This window comes from Callithrix jacchus, chromosome 14, assembly GCF_049354715.1.
Source record: "Callithrix jacchus isolate 240 chromosome 14, calJac240_pri, whole genome shotgun sequence".
NCBI classification, from domain to species: Eukaryota; Metazoa; Chordata; class Mammalia; order Primates; family Cebidae; genus Callithrix; species Callithrix jacchus.
In genome coordinates, this window is record NC_133515.1 from 21,056,165 (window position 1) to 21,075,778 (window position 19,614).

At 46.7% G+C, this 19,614-nt stretch overlaps 1 pseudogene; it reads right to left on the reverse strand.

Annotated features, from left to right (window-relative positions):
• Window positions 1-10,871: 10,871 nt before the first annotated feature.
• LOC128929525 (histone-lysine N-methyltransferase 2D pseudogene) lies at window positions 10,872-17,035 on the reverse strand (annotated as a pseudogene).
• Window positions 17,036-19,614: the final 2,579 nt, after the last annotated feature.

The following is a 19,614-nucleotide window of genomic DNA, read 5'->3' on the forward strand; positions in this document are numbered from 1 at the left end:
CATTTCAAGATAGGGCCTTTGTGAGGTAACGAAGATTAGATTAGGTCATGAGGGTGGAGTCCACTAGATGAGATTAATGACCTCATAAAAAAGGGAAGAGACATTATATCTCTTTCTCCTTTTGGCAAATAAGCAGACAGGAAGAAGTTTTCGTATTGTGTTTTTCAGCTCCTTTAATTCATTCATATTCCTCTCTAAGTTATCCATTCTTGTTATCATTTCCTCAAATCTTTTTTCATATCTTTTTTCAAGGTTCTTAGTTTCTTTGCATTGATTTAATACATGTTCTTTTAGCTCACAAAAGTTTCTCATTATCCACCTTCTGAAGTCTAATTCCATCATTTCATCACAGTCATTCTCCGTCCAGCTTTGTTCCCTTGCTGGTGAGGAGTTTTGGTTCTTTCTAGGAGGTGAGGTGTTCTGGTTTCGGGTGTTTTCCTCATTTTTGTGCTGGTTTCTTCCCATCTTTGTGGATTTATCCACTTGTCATCTGCGTAGTTGCTGACTTTTTGATTGGGTCTCTGAGTGGACCCCCAGATTGTTGGTGATGAAGTATTTCTGTTCCTTGGTTTTCCTTCTGCTAGTCTAGCCCCTTCACTGTATGACTGCTGAGGTCCACTCCAGGCCCTGCTTGTCTGGGGTGCACCTATAGCAGCTGTGGCACAGTGAGGGATGCTACCAGTTTCTTTTTCTGCTATCTTTGTCCCAGAATGATGCCCGCCAAATGTCAGTCTTTTGGATATAGAGGGGTCAGGGAGCTGCTTGAGGAGACAGTCTGTACTTTGTAGGAGCTCAAGTGCTGAGCTGTGAGCTCTGTTGTTCATTCAGGGCTGTTAGGCTGAAAAAAACCCTTTTTTTCTCAGATGCTCTGTCTGTGGGGGGGGGTTGAGGCTTTCCTTGTGAGTGTCCGCCTCGCTGTCCTGCCCAGCTAAAAGGCAGTCAAGTCACTATTTGTCTGCCGAGGCTCCGCCCTGCTGTGAGGTTCGACCTGTTGCTGCAGGCTCTGCCCTTCTGCTGCGGTCTCCGCCCTGTTGCCACGGGCTATGCCCTGCAGTGGAGTCTCTCTGTTGTACCGGGTTGCTTCAGCAATGGCAGGTTATGTGAGCAATGGGCGTGTACCTCAGTGGGAGCTGATTGCCTCGGTAATGGCAGACGCCCCTCCCCTGTGGAGCTGCGCTTTAAGAAAACCTCCTCATCAGGAGCATTTGGAATCGCCGTTTTGTTTGTCGCACTGTGCTAGCCCAAACGTTTTGTCCCTGGGATTTCCTGGGCTGGCTCACTGCCCAAGTCCCATTCAGTCTCAAGTTCAGCCCTCTCAGGTCTCAGTTTGCTGGTTCAACAGGGCACCCGTAACAGTGCATTTTTGTATGGAGTGCTGTGGAGCGCCTCTGTGCTCCGGCGTGGGCCGGAGCCGCACCGGCTGCCGGCTACACCAGCCGAGACCTCTGCCTGGCGTCCCGCGTCTCTTTTATACCTGGGAATCTCCCCGTTCTGTGGGCAACTAAGATCCGTCTGGAAATGCGTCCCTGACACACCCTCTCCGCACATCCAGCGAGAGCTTCAATCCTGGGTTGTTCTCACAGCACCATCTTGAGTCCTCCCTGACTGCCCCTTTTCCCAGGTGCTCTGTCCAGGATGGTGGGGGCTTTGTAAGACCCTGATGGGCTGCTGTCTTTTTATTTCTGAGATACCCTGCCCAGCAAGAAGGGAATCTACTTGACAGTCTGTCTTCAGAGGCCTTGCTGAACTGCCCTCCTTGGTTCCACCCACACACTGTGTAAACTTCTTGGGTGCTTTGTTTACACAGGTGATGTTGAAACCACCTACCAGAGAATCAGCAATGGCAGGCTCCCCTCCCTCCACAAGCTCTAACACCCCAGGTCCAGCTCACACTGCTGTGTGGGATATCAGCATTTCAAGCCAGCGGATGTTAGCTAGCCAGCCTTTGTGGGGGTGCAACCCACAAAGTCAGCTCACTTGGCTGTCTGGCTTCAGCCCTTTTCAAGGAGAATGAGCAGTTCTGTCTCATCAGTGTTCCAGGTGTCACTTGACTAAAACAGCCACCCAGTTTTGTGCTGGAAACCCAGGTCACTGGTGTTGTAGGTGCCAGAGGGAATCTCCTGGTCTGCAAGTTGTGTAGCCTGTGGGAAAAGCATGGTATCTGAGCCAGAGTGCCAGTGTCCAGAAAATTCCCCAGTGGCTTTCCTTGGCTGGGAGCGAGTTCTCTAGCCCCATGTGCCTTCCAGTTGAGGCTGTGCCCCACACTGCTTCAGCTTGCCCAACTTGGGCTGTTTCCACTGTCTAACCAGTCCCAGTGACTGATTTCTCAGTTGGAAATGTGGAGATCACGCATCTTCTGGTGCTCTCTGTCGGCTGCAGACTGGGACTGTTGCTATTTTGCCATCTTTAACTTTTTTATTGGGGGGATGTAGTTTTGCTCTTGTCACCCAAGTGGGAATGCAGTGGTGCAATCTCAGCTCACTGCAACATCTGCAGTCTGGGTCCAATTGCTTCTCCTGCTTCAATCTCCCAAGTAGCTGGGACTACAGGTGTGTGCCACCAAACCTGACTAATTCTTGTATTTTTAGTAGAGACAGTGTTTCACTCTGTTGGCCAGGCTAATCTTGAACTCCTGAACTCAAGTGATCTGCCTGCCATGGCCACCAAGTGTGCTGGGATTACAGATCTGAGACACCATGACTGGAGTTTTCAGCAATTTTGACATGTACATTTATTAGCTGTGATCATTATTCTGTGCAACAGATTACCAGGAATTCTTCCTGTCTCACTGAAATGTTTTATCCTTTGATGAACATCTTAATTTTCCCTATCCACTACCATCACCACCCCATATTCCAATCTCTGACTACCTTCTGTTTGTTTAAAAAATCAGGGTCTTGCTTTGTTTCACAGGCTGAAGTGCAGGGGCACAGCTATGGCTCACTGTGGCCTCAAACTTGTTATGTGAAGTGTTCAAACCACCGCATTCTCTGAAAGTGCTGGAGTTACAGGCAGGAACCACCATACTTCGCATATGAGTTCAACTTTTTTAGATTTCACATATAATTGTGATCATGCTATATTTGTCTATGCCTGTCTTATTTCACTGAGCATAATGTCTTCAAATTCCATTTATTTTATCACAAATAAATAACAGCTGCATAGTATAGTCCACTGTGTATATGTGTCACACAATCTGTTAATCTTTTGATAAGCACTTGGGTTGTTTTCCTAACTTAGCTATTGTGAATAATGGTAACATGAATATAGGAGTGCAAATATCTCTGACATACTAATTTTCTATCCTCTGAGTACATATTCAGAAGTAGAGTAGCTGAACCATCTGGTAATTCAATTTTCGATTTTATTTTATTTTTAAAACATCTATTCTATGACCCTGCAAGCAAAAGCACAGGCTACAGAAGCACAACAAAAGAACAATTGGATTGCACATTAAACTAAAATGTTTCTGCACAGCAACAGAAACAATAACCAGAGTGAGGAGATAAACCACACTTGGAGAAAATACCTGCAGCTCATGTATATGATAAAGGGTGAATAATAAATGCGTAGAAGTAACTCAAGCCACTTAACAAAAATCAAAGAAGCCTATTAAAATTGTCAAAGAATCTGAATTTACATTTCTCAGAGGAAGGCAGTCAAATGGCCAACAACTCTATATTTAATTATTTATTTTGAGATGGAGTCTCACTTTGTCACCAAGGCTGGAATGCAGTGGTGCTATCTCAGCTCACATAAACCATCCCTCAGGTTAAGCAATTCTCATGCCTCAACCTCCCTAGTAGCTGGAATTACAGGTGTGCACTACTACCCCAGCAGATTTTTGAACAACTGAATGCTTACCACAACCAATCATCAAGGAAATGTAAATTAAAACCTATAATGAGCCCTCCTCTCACAAATGTTAGAATTATTATAAAGATGAAAGTGTTCTTGAGACTGTAAAGAGAAAGCTTGTGCACTGTTGGCAGAAATCTAAATTAGTAATTTAAATTACCAACATGATTTCTTTTTAATTCAACATATTTTTTACTTTCAGATGTATTAATATGAGTTGTTTTCTGTCAGTCAAAGTTCAATGAGAATGACCTTAGTTACCTTAAATTAATATAAACAAAAGCATTTTCATAAGCTCAAAATGTATACAGCAGATTCCAAACATCTGTTAAATTAATGACACACTGGTTCCAAAAATGTATTAGGTGAAAACTGCATTATGGTTATTTTCCTGCTCAGCTTTTGGACCCAGATGGACTTTTGATTTTGTTTGATTTAACAAATTGTATAATTATACTTTTTTTAAAAAATTAGGCTGGTTGCTGTGGCTAGGACCTGTAATCCCAGCATGCTGGGAGGCTGAGGTGGGTGGATCATGAGGTCAGGAGTTTGACACGAGCCTGGCCAAGATGGTGAAACCCTGTCTCTAGTTTAAAAAAAAAATGCCATGCGTATTGGCAGGTGACATAGTCTCACCTACTTAGGAGTCTGAGGCAAGAGAATCACTTGAGTCTGGGAGGTGGAGGTTGCAGTAATCCGAGATCATGCCACTACATTGAATACTGGGTGATAGGATAAGAATACAAAACAAAAAGAAAAGAAGGAAAGAGAGAAAGAGAGGGGGTGAGGGAGTGAAGGAGGAAGGGAGGGAGGGAGGGAGGGAGGGAGGGAGGGAGGGAGGAAGGAAGGAAGGAAGGAAGGGAAGGAAGAAAGGAAGGAAAGAAGGAAGAAAGGAAGGAAACAAAAATTACTAATACACGGTCACAGGAGAAAAATCAATTTTATTGAAAACTACTCCCACCATCTTGCTGTTTATAATATTTTTAATGGAAGAGTATCTTTAAAAAGTCACATTCAGCATCTTTACTCATTGTTCTGTGGAAGTACATATGAATACTTTGTGATTATTTCATACTTTGTTGAATGAAAATTACCTGTCTATTGCAAGAGTGATAATATTTCCTTAGCTGCTTATTTTTATTCTTTTAATTGAGTTTTCTTTAGATGTTTACATAATATCACAGTGACTCTGACTAATTTTTAGTATGTCTTTACGATATTTTTTCTGACTTCCTTGAGTGCAAATCGTGATAGAAAAGACACATAAAGGAAAAGCCTAATAAATAGATTAGGTTGACGTGTATGGCAACTAATGTGTAACAACAATTCAGTAAAGTTTCCCCTCTATAGAATATAAATGTGAATATCATTATCACATTTCCTAAAAACTGAAAGCTGTAGTGTAGAATTCTATGGCTCCACCTCTCTGTCCTGTCAAATATTTTCTCATTTGACAACTGCAGTTTCACTGCTGCCCAGCAGGAGAAATTAATGGCAGCATATAATAGTGTGATGACGATAAGCATCAGTACTGTACCCACCACATTGGAATTATTTTCTGTGCTGCTAGGAAGATGAGCTCCACTTTTCCAAAACTCCAGCCACGGTGTCAACACTGATATAAAATATATGACCAATAGAAGGGGTAGGCTCTTCAGTTTCAGAGATGCAGCGAATAATGCCAGAGCCACTGCACGTGAGATAATTTCTAAGAAATGCCGTATTATCACATAAAAGAGTTCCATTGGCGGTAGCCTAATAATAATATCATCGTTGCTGATTTGGATGGCCAGTATACTGCAGAGAACTGCCCCATAAACAGTTGATAACAGGCAACGTGTCATCAGCAAGGCTATTAAAAATAAACATAAAAATGTTAGAAAATATTTTTTGTTAGTAATGCTCACTTTCTCTTCTAACCTTGCAGTTTTAAGATCTATTTATCCCCACTCAACTCCTTTAGAAAATCATTTACTTACAAAGTAATAATAATTAAAAAAAAGCTTTGTTAATCTTATATTACCAGGTTTATGTATGCAATACTTGTATTACACCTGGGAAAAACAAATAAACAAATACATGCATACCTACATTTCTACATGTATATACACATCCCCTCAAAGGGAAGACTGGAGATGAAATATGAGAGAGACATACAGATCTGATGCTGTAAGATGTGATAGCACATAGAAAGCAGTCTCAATTAAAATTACCTGAATTAGACATGGAAAAATATTCAATTAGCCTTTGTAAGGGGACCGAGCAGGGCCAGTGGCACCTGGGCTGGGTGGGGCTGCAGCCAGCTGGGTTAGAGCAAGGCTCAGAGGCAGGAATGGATGAAATCAAGGCCCTGTGGCTCCTTGCTGGCAGGCAGGAAGCCCCCCAAGTGCCCTGGCTCCTGGAAGGAGGAAGGAAGGGAGCAGAGGGAGGCTCAGAAAAGCCTGGCCTGGGGCAGGAAGGTGTCGAGGTGGCTCTGTGAGCCTAATATGGGCCTGGACTCAGAGTGCACTAACACCTGCCACCTCCTCCATCTACTGCCTCAGCAAGGTCTTTAGGGCCTCCCTTTATTTCCCCTAAATGGGAATCAAAATGCCCCTTGTTGATGAGACTAAATGAAGTCATTGATGAAAATATTTAGCATCACCAACACTTTACAACCTCATGTGGAGTTGGGGCAGTTGCTGTTACCTGGGGGTTATGAGACAAATTGTTTCACACCCTTGCTCTGTGCTTCTGGGCTTAACTTTTCTGAGCCTCAGTTTCCCCAAAAGTAAGCCCTAATTTTCCTGCCCCATTCCCCTTCCCAGTCAATGGCAACATGACTGGAAATCCTGGAGGAATCAAGTCTGGAAATGCTGGACTTTACTGTTTCTCTCACAAGTCCTGCACTGTGTGGGAGTCCTGCACTTTCCTCTAAGTCCCTCTCCAGCAGTGGGGGCCAGCCTGTGGCTACAGGGCTCTCAGGGCAGGGTATGCCCAGTTCAGACTGGGACCTGTGCAGCCCTGCCCCATTTCTCCCCTTTTGTGTGCTCTGCAGAGATCTAGCGCCACCTCCACCACTGCCCCTGTGTGGAGAGGTCCAGCTGGAAGCCACCAGGAACTCTAGGACATACCCTGTGGCATGGTCCTGGGGCCCTGTGGCTGGAACCTGGCAGGCCCTTGGCGTCCCCTGGTGGCCACCAGAATGGTGCTGCCTAGAAGATTCTGGACATCTCCAGTTCACTCACCTGGACTCCAGACACATTCAGGGCACTGGGTCATCATGGTTCGTGACCATCTCTTGCACTGGAGCCAAGTAGATGGGTTCATGTATCAACTTTCTTTTTCTTTTTTTTAGAGTTCCATTTCTGGAATTTTGGTTTTTTTTTGAGACAGAGTCTTGCTCTGTCACCCAGGCTGGAGCGCAATGGCACGATCTTGGCTCACTACAACCTCTGCCTCCTGGGTTCAAGTGATTCTCCTGCCTCTACCTCCTGAGTAGCTGGGATTACACATGTGTGCCACCATGCCCAGCTAAATTTTATATTTTTATTAGAGGTGGGCTTTTGCCATGATCTCTATCTCGAACTCCTGGCTTCCAGCGATCCACCCGCCTCGACCTCCCAAAGTGCTGGGATTATGGGCATGAGCCACCATCCCCAGCCAAAATACAGATTAAATAAGCATAGGATGTTTTTCATACTTCATATCTAAAAGGCCTATTATTTCAGAATTGTGCTTTCCCCAGTGTTTAGACTGAGGCTACTTAGCAAACTTGGAATTGCAATAAGATAATGTTTCTTTATCTTATTTAACTTATTGTTATTATCATTTCTTTTGACACAGAGTCTTGCTTTGTTGCCCAGGTTGGAGTGCAGTGGCATGATCTACACCCACTGCAACTTCTGCCTCCTGGGCTCAAGCCATCCTCCTGCCTCAGTCTCCCCAGTAGTTGGGACCACAGATATGTGCCCCTATGCCCAGCTAATTTTTCTATTTTTCTGTAAAGACAGGATTTTACTGTATTGCCCGGCTGGTCTTGAACTCCTGAGCTCAAGTGATCTGCCTACTTTGGCCTCCCAAAGTGCTGGGATTACAGGCATGAGCCACCGTGCCTGACAGGCAATGTTCTTTTAGAAAGGAGCTATTATTTTTCCCTTGCTATCTGTGAAAATGCCTTTATTTCTCCCACAGCAACTAGTATTCATGGCTTGTAACTCCTGTTGCTGGTAAGAGAGACATCAGGCTCTTAAAGGACTGGCCAGTTTCTTCTCCACAATGGGCAAATTGTAAGGCCTCTTTCCTCCTGGGGTTTTGGAGACCATGACTCCATAACATGATGGGTGCCAGATGCTCTCTGTTCAGCCATAGCTGGGCTTCAGGAGGGACATACACGTGGTCACTGTATTTACTTTGCTTATTCTCACAAGTTGCAGGGGTGTTGAAGGCCAAGACAAGGTGAATGCAGAAAGATTCTAGGGGCCAGCATGATGGTTCATGCCTGTAATCCCAGCACTTTGGGAGGCTGAAGCAGCAGGATTGCTTGAGGTCGAAGTTGGAGGTCAGCCTGGGAGACATAGTGAGGCCTCAGCTCTAAAACTAAAATTTTTTAAGTTAAAAAAAATCTTGGCCAGATTAGGTGGCTCACACCTGTAATCCCAGCACTTTGGGAGGCCAAGGAGGGTGGATCACTTGGGGTCAGGAGTTCAAGACCAGCCTGGCCAACATGGGGAAATGCCGTCTCTACAAAAAATACAGAAAAATTAGTTGGGTGTGGTGGCATGTGCCTGTAGTCTCAGCTACTTGGAGGCTGAGGTGAAAGAATCACTTGAACCTGGGAAGCTGAGGCTTTGGTAAACTGAGATCACTCCACTGCACACCACCCAGCCTTGAGGCCTTGTCTCAAAAAAGGAGGGAGGCTCTAGGAATGCAGGGATGGTGGCCTAAAGACAGACCTGGGTGGAAGTTGTGTGGTTCTACATTGCTACCAGGAAATTCCAAATATGATCATATACCATGATCAGAAGAGTTCTTACTCACATTACTTCACACTACTCTGGTTAAAACTTTCATTTGGCTGGGCGTGGTGGCTCATGCCTGTAATCCATCCCAGTACTTTGGGAGGCAGAGGCAGCAGGATTGCTTGAGGTCAGAGTTCGAGGCCAGCCTGGGCAATGTAACAAGACCTCATCTCTGCTAAAAAAAAAAAAAAAAATATTTGCATCTCTCTGATGACCAGTGACGATGAGCATTTTTTCATATGATTGTTGGCCTCATATATGTCTTCTTTCGTAAAGTGTCTGTTCATATACTTTGCCCACTTTTGAATGGGCTTGTTTGTTTTTTTCCTGTAAATCTGTTTGAGTTCTTTGTAAATTCTGGATATCAGCCCTTTGTCAGATGGGTAAACTGCAAAAATTTTTTCCCATTCTGTTGGTTGCCGATTCACTCTAGTGACTGTTTCTTTTGCTGTGCAGAAGCTGTGGAGTTTGATTAGGTCCCATTTGTCTATTTTGGCTTTTGTTGCCAATGCTTTTGGTGTTTTGTTCATGAAGTCCTTGCCTACTCCTATGTCCTGGATAGTTTTGCCTAGATTTCCTTCTAGGGTTTTTATCGTGCCAGGTCTTATGTTTAAGTCTTTAATCCATCTGGAGTTAATTTTAGTGTAAGGTGTCAGGAAGGGGTCCAGTTTCTGCTTTCTGCACATGGCTAGCCAGTTTTCCCAACACCATTTGTTGAACAGGGAATCCTTTCCCCATTGCTTGTTTTTGTCAGGTTTATCAAAGATTGTATAGTTGTAGATATGTTGTGTTGCCTCCAGTGTCTCTGTTCTGTTCCATTGGTCTATATCTCTGTTTTGGTACCAGTACCATGCTGTTTTGATTACTGTAGCCTTGTAGTATAGTTTGAAATCTGGTAGTGTGATGTCCCCCGCTGTGTTCTTTTTGCTTAGAATTGACTTGGCTATGCGGGCTCTCTTTTGGTTCCATATGAAGTTCATGGTGGTTTTTTCCAGTTCTGTGAAGAAATTCAATGGTAGCTTGATGGGGATAGCGTTGATTCTGTAAATTACTTTGGGCAGTATAGCCATTTTCACAATATTAATTCTTCCTAACCATGAACATGGAATGTTTCTCCATCTGTTTGTGTCCTCTCTGATTTTGAGATACCATCTCACGCCAGTTAGAATGGCGATCATTAAAAAATCTGGAGACAACAGATGCTGGAGAGGATGTGGAGAAAAAGGAACACTTTTACACTGTTGGTGGGAGTGTAAATTAGTTCAACCATTGTGGAAGACAGTGTGGCGATTCCTCAAGGCCTTAGAAATAGAAATTCCATTTGACCCAGCAATCCCATTACTGGATATATCCAAAAGACTATAAATCGTTCTACTATAAGGACACCTGTACACAAATGTTCATTGCAGCACTGTTTACAATAGCAAAGACCTGGAATCAACCAAAATGCCCATTGATAATAGACTGGATTGGAAAAATGTGGCACATATACACCATGGAATATTATGCAGCAATCAGAAATGATGAGTTTGTGTCGTTTGTAGGGACATGGATGAATCTGGAGAACATCATTCTCAGCAAACTGACACAAGAACAGAAAATGAAACACCGCATATTCTCACTCATAGGCGGGTGATGAAAAATGAGAACACATGGACATAGGGAGGGGAGTACTAAACACTGGGGTCTATTGGGGGGAAAGGGGGAGGGCCGGTGGGAGGGGGAGGTGGGGAGGGATAGCCTGGGGAGAAATGCCAAATGTGGGTGAAGGGGAGAAGCAAAGCAAAGCACACTGCCATGTGCGTACCTATGCAACTGTCTTGCATGCTCTGCTCATGTACCCCAAAACCTAAAATCCAATAAAAAATTAAAAATATATATATATATTTTAAAAATTTTTTAAAGAAAAAAATATTTTTAAAGAGACTGAGGCAGGAGAATCACTTGAACCTGGGAGCTGGAGATTGCAGTGAGCCTAGATCAAACCACTGCACTCCAGCCTGAATGACAGAGTTAGAATCCATCTAAAAGACAAAAAAACAAAAAACAGTATATTTCTTTTTTGAGATGTGGTCTTGCTCTGTCTTCTCGAGGTCCTTGGCTGCATAGATCACCAGGCCCCAGGTCCTGGATATGGGAGTGAGCCAGGTACACATTGTTCTTCCATTTGTTTTTCAGCTGCCAGTACTGAGATGAGTTGGAGTGCACAAACTGCTTGCTGTATGGGGTGTTGGTCTTGCCTGTGAAGGTGCTCTGATATGCCTTAGACATGCGGGTGCTGTTCAGGGTATGGGGCCATTTGTAGTGTGTGAGGATTTTAGGCTCTGATCGGGCACAGCCAGTGGGGTTGATCATGAGTGGCAGCTCCATCAGGGGGTGGCGACCATAGCGGAATAAATAATTTTGACAGCTCTCCACCCCAGGCAGTGATTCAGCTATGTGAAGCACGGCATGCACTGTCAGCCCAAAGAGCTCCTCGCCCTTCAGATACTCAGGGAAGAGTCACATCATATCAGCCTCTTTTCTCATGGCAGCCACAGGCTCAGTGATGCAATTCCACACAGCCTGGGGAGAGGCGTCAGTGAAGACCAGGTCCTTCAGGCCCTGCTCGATGACTTTGATTACAAACTCCGGCCGCCCGTTGTTCCCACTAATAGAACAGTGATAGCAACAGTAATGGTTGTTGGTGCGGAGGCTCCAATAGATGCGCATGGCCTCGTAGCCAATGGGATAGAGGGCAGTGGCACTATGAAAGTCAGCCATCTGGTGAGGTAGCAGCTGTCCAATGGTACGGAACACAAGGCCTCCCACATGGAACATGTGCAGCTGTTCTCCCCACTGAATGATGCTGGCAATTTGCTTCACCTTGTCCCGCTCAATGTAGACCCATCAGAAGACAGCAAAAGAGCTCAGCTCTTGCTCACAGGGCCCCTTGATATGCATTGGACACAGCTTGGTCTTGTCCTTGAAGAATATGCACTTCGCATGGATGGCACAAGCAAAATGGTAGACTTTGGGGTAATGCATGTGATTTAAGCTGCTGGTGGCATCAGTTCACTGGCACAGGGAGCACTTGGTTAGCAGTCCTCGGTGCAGAGCGACTTCCAGATTCATCAGTGCCCTGCCCTGGGTCTCATACGCCTTCTTGGACCAAAGGGCACATTTGAGGTGCACCCACAGGTCCAGGTCCATGTTCAGCAGGTGGGCAGGCCCATCAGTGGCCCCGTCACCCTTCTCACAACAAAAACATCAGTGACGCATGTCTCGAGGGACCTTGTCAGGTTGCAAGGCTGTGCCAAGCTGCTCCATAAACTCTGCCACTTCCCGCTCATCCTCCTGCTGCCCACTGCCCTTCTGGATGGTCAGGAGCAGCCACAACCACTTCCAGCGCACTCTTTTTCATTTCTTGAGGCGAGGGGGATGGAAATCTTCATCTTCTTCAGGGGGGCAGGCATGGGGCTTGGGCTGGGCTGATTCAGGGGATGAGGCCAGTGGCAGAGGTGAGGGGACAGGTGGCTGAGCCAAGGGTTCAGTGGGAAGTTCAACCAAGGGTTCAGCAGGGGGACTGACAGGAGAGGGTGCCAAGGGGGTAGGTGGAGGGGAGGGTTCTTCAGGAGGTGGGGCTGAGAGCTGTTGCACATCCAGATTGGAGACATTGTAGGTATAGCTGTGCTGGGTGGGTGGCTCTGGGGCAGGACTCTCCTGTTTGAAAAGGCTCAAGATGTTTAGTTGGCTCTTGAGGCTACAGCCAGGCAACTCTGCATCAAACAGCTTCAGCCAATCAGGGCCAGTGTCTGGACTCTTGCCTCCCAGACCCTTTTCCTTCCCACCAGAATCCTCAGCTTTCCCCTTCTTAGGCTCAGCACCTGCCCGTGCGGGGCTCTCTAGGAACAGCACCTCATAGGAATTAGGGATCTTCATGCTTAGTAGCTCTGCCACTGCCACCATCACACCATTCAGGTTCTTGGCTGCAGCAGCAGAGACTGTGAGCATGACTGACACCTCATTTCCTTTGCCCTTTTCCCAAGTCGTGGCAGGCAGCTTTCCAGGAACCTCCATGTCGAGAGCCCCATAAGGTTTGGTATCTGGGAAGACTGGGATGCTGGCCCGAGGAATGAGGGGGATGACAGGGAAGAGAGCCCAGTCCTCTTGCTCCCACCCTCTTGCTCCCACCAGCCTGAGCCCAGATGAGGGAAATGAGGGGCCTTCTCCCCCAGAATGCTCTCAGGGGATGAAGCTGGCACAGTGCTGTCAGGAGAATCGCTATCCTCATCACTCTCCATCCTGACATCCTGTCTGATTGTGAGGGGGTGTAGGCAAGATGGCCAGTAGGTCTAGACTCTTCACCTCTGTAGCATCCCTCAGTGCCCCTTCAGTATCCCAGGCAGAGGCAGCATCCTTGGGGTGCTCCCCCAGCTCTTCAGATGGGGTGATGCCATTCACCATCTTCTGCTGCACTGATGGGGGTAGGATGGGGGGCAGTGACGAGGGTGGTGTCTGCAGATTACTCAGGTTATTCTTGGTAAGTAGCTGGGAATAGTAGTCAGGGCCATTCCGAAGGCCCCCTTCAGCTGGCTCTGCCCATTGACTGGACAGCCACTGCCAGAGGGAGCAGAGAGGCTAAAATTGGCAGTGATGGCAGGCTCCATTAGGGGCAGCAGGGACAGCTCCTGTTTCAGCTGTTTCAGCAAGGCCTTGCTGGCCCTGTCCCCGTCCTCCCATAGCTTCTTTCAGGAGCTTACCAACCTGTTGCTTGCCTTCTGTACCCACATGGGCTTCGGTGTTAAAGGCTTCCTTGCTGCTGCATCCTCCTTGTTGCTGGGGGTACCCTGTAGTTGATCTCAGCTCTCAGCCTCTCAGACCCCCGCCCAGTGCTGAGTTGCACATTCTTTGCTTGGAGTAGCTTCTGCAAGAGCAGATGTCCAGCTTCTGAGTGAGGGCCTGCCAGCAGGAGGTGGTTGCTGGTACCTGGTGCCCCTATGGGCTCCCCATTGGCCTCCCTCTTCACTGACTGGGTTCCCAGGGCACATGACTCTTCCCAAGGCTCTTGCTTGATCCTGAGTTGGGGTGCCTCAGGCACTACTTGTCCATTCACCTGGTCCAGATGCCCCAGTACCAGGCTGCTCTGTTCTGGCTTCTGGGCTTCTGCTAGGTTGTCTGGGGGATCCCAAGGTCCAAGACCCTTGCCAAACAAGGTATCTGCAGGCTGGGCAGCAGCAGGTGAGACCCTCCCAGGAGGCAGCTCCAAGGTTGGCCCCTGGGGTTTGGGGGTCCCTGGATGAGTGTGAGGGAGCTGGGCCTTAGTGGGAAGCTGGGAGCTGGGAGCTGGGGGAAGGTAATTGTGAAGGTCTCTTTGGCTCTTGAGGGCTGGATGGTGGAGGTGTGGGGTGGACAGGGCCAAGGACTGGTCCTCTAGATAAGGCTCCTGGTGGGGCAGGGAGCTGGGGTGGGCCCTGAGGTCGAGGCCCTGTCCCCAGCTCCTAGAGGGGCCTGTCTGGGATCCAGGGAAGCCCCCAGGTTGGGGTTGGCAGCCCAGGAGGCCCTGGAGGGGAGAGGCCTGGGTCCCAGGCTCCTGGTAGGGTGGGGTCTGGCATACTGCCTGACTCTGCTGCAGCTGCCGCTGCATGAGGAGTGCCTGTAGCTGCTGCTGCTGCTGAGGACTTAAGTGCCACAGCTGTGGGTTTTTGGCCAGGACTCCTTGGAGCTGTGCTCGAAGCTGACCCACTGTAGGTATGACTCCAACCCCAGGCAGACCCTGCCCAGTCTGGAGGACAGGTCCTGGTTTGGGAGGTTGTGGCCCTGTATTATTTTGCATGGGCCGCTCTAGCATGGGCTGTTGGGGGCCCAGAAGGTTCTGAGTCATGGACCCAGGCTGCTCCCCTAAGGAAACAGAAGGCCGAGCCAGCAGGTGGGGCATAGATGAGGGCTCAGAAGATGATCCACTGCCCAGCTGCCCATGGCTTCCTCCACCTGCTGTGTGAAGCAGGTTAACTTGCTGCTGCTGTTGTCCTGGAAGCCTCAGTGGTGGCTGCAGCTGCAAAGAGTTGGGCTGAGGCTGGGCCTGGGGTTGGACAAGGAGGAGTTGTGAGTCCCTGGAGAGTGAGGGCTTTACCTCTCCTGGTTCAGTGGCCATTGACTCAGGGGTAGTTTCTACTGCTAACTGCCCTCACTGATGTGTAAAGGGCCCCTCAGTGACCTCTGAAGAAACAGCAGTCTCTACGGTGTTTTCTTCCTTGCCCATCAAGAGGGGGGTTGGGCCCAGGGCTCCAGGGCTCAAAAAGTGTTGAAGAGGGTTTACTGGCATGCCAGGGCCAAGTGCCATCTGCTGCTGCTGTTGTTGCTGAGGAGACAGTAAAGTTCAACTCTGGTTTAAAAGGCCCATCTGCTGCTGCTGCTGCTTCTGCTGTAGCTATTGCTGTTGTAACTTCTGCTGCTGTTGAAGCTGCTGTAAAGAGCCCATGGACTGGACCGGGCACGGTGGCTCACGCCTGTAATCCCAGCACTTTGGGAGGCTGAGGCAGGTGGATCACGAGGTCAAGAGATTGAGACCATCCTGGTCAACATGGTGAAACCCTGTCTCTACTAAAAATACAAAAATTAGCTGGACATGGTGGCACATGGCTATAGTCCCAGCTACTCGGGAGGCTAAGGCAGGTTGAATCCAGGAGGCGGAGGTTGCGGTGAGCCGAGATCCCACCATTGCACTCCAGCCTGAGTAACAAGAGCGAAACTCTGTCTCAAAAAAAGAAAAAAAAAGAGCCCATGGGCTGAGTGCTCAGTTTGGGCTGCCCACTGTGTGACATTAGACCCTACTGAAGATGGGACAGTCCTGCCATGAACCCTTGCTGTTGGTGCTGTTGTTGTTGCTGCTGGGCTGTGACCAGCCTGTGTCCCATAAGCCCCTGACCCTGCTGTGTCAGCTGGGGGGAACTGAGCACACGGGACTGGGTCATAAGCACCTGTCTATGAGGGCCCTGGGGGGCCAAAGCTCCAGGGTGCTGCTGCTGCAACACAGCCACTTGGGCAGGGCCTAGTACACCCTGGGGCCCCTGGGATGGTTGAGGGGACAGCTACTGGACCAGGAGACCTTGGTGGCTGCTGGGAGGCAGAAGCCCCTGGGGCTTGGGACCCAGCGCCTGGTTTGTCTGTACTCCAGGACCCTGCCACTGTTGCTGCTGGATTGCCACCTGTCTTAGGGGGTGCTGCTGCTGCTGTTGCTGTTTCTGCTGCTGCTGCAGTTTCTGGGCCAGCTGCATGCATTGTTGCTGCAGCTGCAGCTGCCTTTCCTGTAAAAACCTTGAATCAGGTCCGAGGCCTCAAAGAGCAAGGTTGCCAGGGAAGAAGCCTCCTGAGGGGCCAGCCAGGAATCCAGAATGTTGCTGTTGCTGCTGTTGGACCAAAGCTGTGTAAAGGAAGGGGCCACCAGGCTGTCCAGATAGTGCCATAACCCCAGGGGGCAGGTGGAGACCTCCATCTTGCCCACCCGGAGGCCCCGGTGGTGGCTGCAGCCCATGGCCAGGGAGCAGCTGACCAGGGAGCTTGGTGAGTAGCCAGGAACTCTGGGAAGGGCTGAGAGCCAGCACAGCTGAGTGTTGTTGCTGTTGCTGCTGCTTGTTCCGATATTCTGCAATGAGATTAGTGTGTTCCTTCTGCTATTTCCAGACTTGATCCAGCTGTTTCTGGATCTTGCTCTGCTGCGCTGTAACCAGCTTGAGCTTCTCAGCATCAGCTTCTGGGAACTCACAGCCAGCTTTTTTGGCAGTACGCTGCTTGGCACACAGAGCCTTCTTGTGGCGTACACCAATCTGCTCCTCTAGCACCTGCAGCTGCATCTGTAAGAGCTGCTGGGTATGGAACAGCCACTCCTCATACTGCCACTGGTCAGCTTCACTGATAACTCCCTGAGTAAAAGTAGGCAGGTTGGGACGAGGCTAGGAGGGATCACCAGCACTATGCTCCTGGACACTCCCAGCTGCCACATTGTTCTCCAGATCACTGCCAGGTCCCCCCGAGAGCCTCTGAGCTAGCAGAGACACTTGTTGCCTGTTCACACCAGGTGCCACCCCAATGCTCATTCTCTACTTCTGCCATCTTCTTTGGATGACACAAGTCAATCAAAACCCCAGGGGAAGGGGAATTAGACCCTATCTCTCAGTAGGAAAGAATTTGTAGCTACCTTTAATCTACCTCAAAATGTTATTCAAAAACATTGTTTAACAGTAATGTTTTAGTTTTGCAGTCAAAGAATTATATTTTTGGAGAAAACATTCTATTATTATTTCTATATCCTAAAGACTTTGAAGTCTATAAGCCAAAAATTACAGCTTTGCTTTTTTCAAATTCTTTTTATCTTCACTTTTTAAAAGAAACCTGTTTTTTAAAGGTTATCTCATTCTTTCTTTTAGTCAAAACTTTCTTTTTTCCCTATTATGTACCAGACACCATGTTAGACAATAATAGCAATTCCTCCACCTATAAAAAAGCATTTAGGCCCCACTGATTATAGTCAAGTGCTAATTATCTAAGAAATTGGGAGGAATAACATATTTTTTCTCAGTCATTTAAAAAGTAATAGCACTTTTTCAAACAACAAAAAATTTCCATGCCTGTAATCAGTACACTCAGTGATGGCAGCATGCCAGTGTCCTGATTGCATCATGGAAAATCTGCTAAAGTTCTATTGCATTTGTGATTGAAATAATAAAATCTTCATTTTAGCCTCTTTTCTACACTTAATGTTTCTTCTCCTAGATCATGCTTATTAACAAGTCATTAACTTGGATCATTGCATTTCCTATCGTGTCTGTTGTGTTGCCTTTGGCAGTAAGCCACAAGAACATTCTGATGACCACTTTCACATCATGGCCCAGTTATTTGTAGTATAAGAAAATTTTCCACAATCTCCAAATCATTTATTGGAAGTCTATTCTTTACCAAGGAAATACCATAGTAAACAAACATGGGTATGTCTTGTTTCCTATAGCATAGTGACTGCTAATGATTTGGAAAGAGGAAAAAATAGAAGTGAGAACTCATTTTATGTTAATCTGGTGAATGCCATATTCATTTTATTTATTTATTAATAATTTACTATGTGTATGAATATTGAGACTGCTTTGAGCTTTTGAGGTCCAAGATGCTTTCATCCAAGGTGTCTGGCAAGGGGGGTACAGTTTAAATATCTGTTATAGATATTTAATTAATCAAAATTGGGAATTTAAAGGAGATAAAACTGGAAAATAGGTCTGTTCTGTGTTTTCATTTAAAATATTGTAAAACAAAGTCAACTGTTTTAAGCATCAACAGGAAATAAGTGTTTTGTTTTAAAAAGTCTGGTTAATATGGAGTTACTTTTTTTAAATTTTTTATTGGATTATAGGTTTTGGGGTACATGAGCAGAGCATGCAAGACAGTTGCGTAGGAACACACATGGCAGTGTGCTTTTCTTTCCTTCTCCCCTTCACCCACATTTGGCATTTCTCCCCAGGCTATCCCTCCCCACCTCCCCCTCCCACTGGCCCTCCCCTTTTCCCCCCAATAGACCCCAGTGTTTAGTACTCCCCTTTCTGTGTCCATGTGTTCTCATTTTTCATCACCCACCTATGAGTGAGAATATGCGGTGTTTCATTTTTTGTTCTTGTGTCAGTTTTCTGAGGATGACGTTCTCCAGATTCATCCATGTCCCTACAAACGACACAAATTCATCATTTCTGATTGCTGCATAATATTCCATGGTGTATATGTGCCACATTTTTCCAATCCAGTCTATTATCAATGGGCATTTTGGTTGATTCCAGGTCTTTGCTATTGTAAACAGTGCTGCAATGAACATTCGTGTACATGTGTCCTTATAGTAGAACGATTTATAGTCCTTTGGATATATACCCAGTAATGGGATTGCTGGGTCAAATGGAATTTCTATTTCTAAGGCCTTGAGGAATCGCCACACTGTCTTCCACAATGGTTGAACTAATTTACACTCCCACCAACAGTGTAAAAGTGTTCCTTTTTCTCCACATCCTCTCCAGCATCTGTTGTCTCCAGATTTTTTATTGATCGCCATTCTAACTGGCGTGAGATGGTATCTCAGTGTGGTTTTGATTTGCATCTCTCTGATGACCAGTGACGATGAGCATTTTTTCATATGATTGTTGGCCTCATATATGTCTTCTTTCGTAAAGTGTCTGTTCATATCCTTTGCCCACTTTTGAATGGGCTTGTTCGTTTTTTTCCTGTAAATCTGTTTGAGTTCTTTGTAAATTCTGGATATCAGCCCTTTGTCAAATGGGTAAACTGCAAAAATTTTTTCCCATTCTGTTGGTTGCCAATCCACTCTAGTGACTGTTTCTTTTGCCATGCAGAAGCTGTGGAGTTTGATTAGGTCCCATTTGTCTATTTTGGCTTTTGTTGCCAATGCTTTTGGTGTTTTGTTCATGAAGTCCTTGCCTACTCCTATGTCCTGGATAGTTTTGCCTAGATTTCCTTCTAGGGTTTTTATGGTGCCAGGTCTTATGTTTAAGTCTTTAATCCATCTGGAGTTAATTTTAGTGTAAGGTGTCAGGAAGGGGTCCAGTTTCTGCTTTCTGCACATGGCTAGCCAGTTTTCCCAACACCATTTGTTGAACAGGGAATCCTTTCCCCCTTGCTTGTTTTTGTCAGGTTTATCAAAGATTGTATAGTTGTAGATATGTTGTGTTGCCTCTGATGCCTCTGTTTTGTTCCATTGGTCTATATCTCTGTTTTGGTACCAGTACCA